General features: G+C 31.6%; 1 protein-coding gene across 1 annotated transcript in view; it reads right to left on the bottom strand.

The window, feature by feature from the left end:
* Positions 1–2,605, bottom strand: part of HELRODRAFT_193332 (hypothetical protein) — a gene marked incomplete at its 5' end in the record, with an annotated part of 10,222 nt that overhangs the window by 6,665 nt on the left and 952 nt on the right. The window lies entirely within an intron of this gene.

The raw sequence follows: 2,605 nt of genomic DNA, 5'->3' as shown, positions 1-2,605 counted from the left end.
TGTTGTTGCTGTTGTTACTGCTGTTGTAGCTGTTGTTGTTGTTATTTATGTTGCTGTTATTGTTCACGTTGTTGTTACATAGATGATATTACACACACTCACACACACGCACACACGCACGCGCGCACACACACACGCGCACACACACACACATATTAATATATCACAACTTATTCGGCATTAGTTAACTTTTCCTAACATGCTGTGATTTTCATCAATAATTATATTTCTGACAGTCTTAATCCAACATTTATGTATATATCAATATAACAAACACACACACACACACATATATATATATATATATAATAAAACAACACAACCACACATATAAATACACACACATACAAACACACACACATACACACGTTCGTGCTCAAAATCCTCTGTACAAGGCCCACAAAACATGGTCGTTAAGTTTGAACGCAAATGATAATAACATCAATAATAAAAATAATGATGATAATAATAATAAAAAAAAAATAATTATAATAATTATAATAAAGATAATAATTATAATAACAATAACTATAGCATCGCTATCTATAAATGGCATTAAAAGAATTATCCTTTACCCTAATTGATTGATTGATTGAATCAATAATCAAAACACGCATAATGGCATCATTATCACCAACGTCGTCGTCGTCGTCATCATCACCATCATCGTCATCATAATCATCACCACCACCATCATCACCACCACCATCATCATGATTATTACCGTTATCATAACCCATGATCATCACTTCATCACCACATAAAAGTATATCGAGATCACGTGATATTTGCCAGATGATAATATGCTTATCCGTCTGTAAGACACACACACACGCACGCACACGCACACACAAAAACACACGCACACACATACGCATACAGACACACGCGCACAGACTCGCGCAGACACAACCAACAAACACAGATAAATGTATGTATAAAAAGAGGGAGAAAAAGAGAAAGAGAGAGAGAGAGAAAGAGAGAGAGAGAGAGAGAGAGAGAGAAAGAAAGAAAAAAAAAACTAAGTTGAAATGCAGAATTCTCCGCTTGTTGATCAGTTATAATTATTTTTACTCAATAATTGCCTTTGTATGCTATTATAATCACTAAAATGTAATTAATAATGTAGCTAGTTTTAGATAATTATTAATTAATTAATTAAATTAATTAATTTAACTAGCAATTAGAATTTTCACCACGACCGCAGCGTTAAAACTGTACTGAAAATGATAATTAACTATATTGGGCTATGAGCAATCTGTGTTATTATATTTATTTGTATGTGTGTGTGTGTGTGTGTGTGTGTGTGTGTGTGTGTGTGTGTGTTGGTATATGTGTATGTATGTTTGATTGTATGTGTATTTGTGCGTGTTTGAATAATGTGTACTTATATGTGCGGATATTAATATGTACGTACATAGGACAAGAGACTTACAATATGGTACATACTGTAGTTTGTAACATTCAATGATACCACAATTACCAAAGATATAGTATCTATTTTCTATATCTATGGTAGTTGAAAATTTTTTAAAGCATGGTATAGCGCTTGTAAATGAGAACCACAGAACAAATGGCGCTATACAAATGAAAATATTCATTTTAAAAAGTCAAAATTTTTAATTTTATTATAATTGTGGTATCCGGACAGACCAAGACATTGTTACCAGCAATACACTCATTCATTTAGTTTACAATAAATGTATTAGCAGCAGCAGAAGTAGCAGTAATAGTAATAGCAGTAGTAATAGTATTAGCAGTAGCAGAAGTAGTAGTATGAGTTGTAGCTGTTGTTGTTGTTGGAATAATTACTATTAAAATTATTTTAGTCACAAAACTACTATTATTATTATTATTATTTTATTATCAATATTATCTTTCTATTTCTATAATTTCGCTAAAATGAAGATCGATATATTTTACTTCTTCGATCAAAAGATGGCCCCTCTCAAGTGTTTGTACAGATGAAACGGATTTTTAAAAACTATTAAAATTAGAAGAGAGTAAGTGAGAGAGAAAGAGAGGAAAAGAAAATATCTGAGAAAAAAGTGAGGGAGAGAGAAAGAGAGCGAGAGAGAGAAAGAGAGAGAGAAACTGGAATATAGAAATTTAGGAAAAAAAATAGAATGAGAAAGAGTGAAAACAAGAAATTGAAAGAAAGAAACATAGAGAAAAATAGAAATAGAAAGAAAGAGAGTGAGAGAGAGGCTGACAAAAAAAAGAGAGAAAAAAATGTAAAAAGTCGCCTAAAGATCAAAGTTTAAAGTGACTAGTACAATTGATCTTTTTATAAGCCCTTAGACAGTTAATTCAAGCTAAATTATTTCTGCCCTCATTATCATAATAACTTCATCGTAATCATCATCAGCATCATTATCAAAACTTCATTTTATCATCATCATCATCATCATCCTTGCCAAAACATCTTTACCATCGTCATCAACGTCAGTCATTAAAATCCTCTACAATTTCTTCAATTTTTCGTTCGTTCGTTCATTCATTCATTCATTTAGTCAGTCAGTCAGTTAGTCAGTCAGTCAATCAACCAACCGTTCTTTCATTCATTCATACATTCATTCATTTATTCATTCATCTTCTAAATAAC

Source organism: Helobdella robusta (genome assembly GCF_000326865.2).
Source record: "Helobdella robusta unplaced genomic scaffold HELROscaffold_47, whole genome shotgun sequence".
Lineage (NCBI taxonomy): Eukaryota > Metazoa > Annelida > Clitellata > Rhynchobdellida > Glossiphoniidae > Helobdella > Helobdella robusta.
This window is presented reverse-complemented; position numbering and strand designations above follow the sequence as displayed.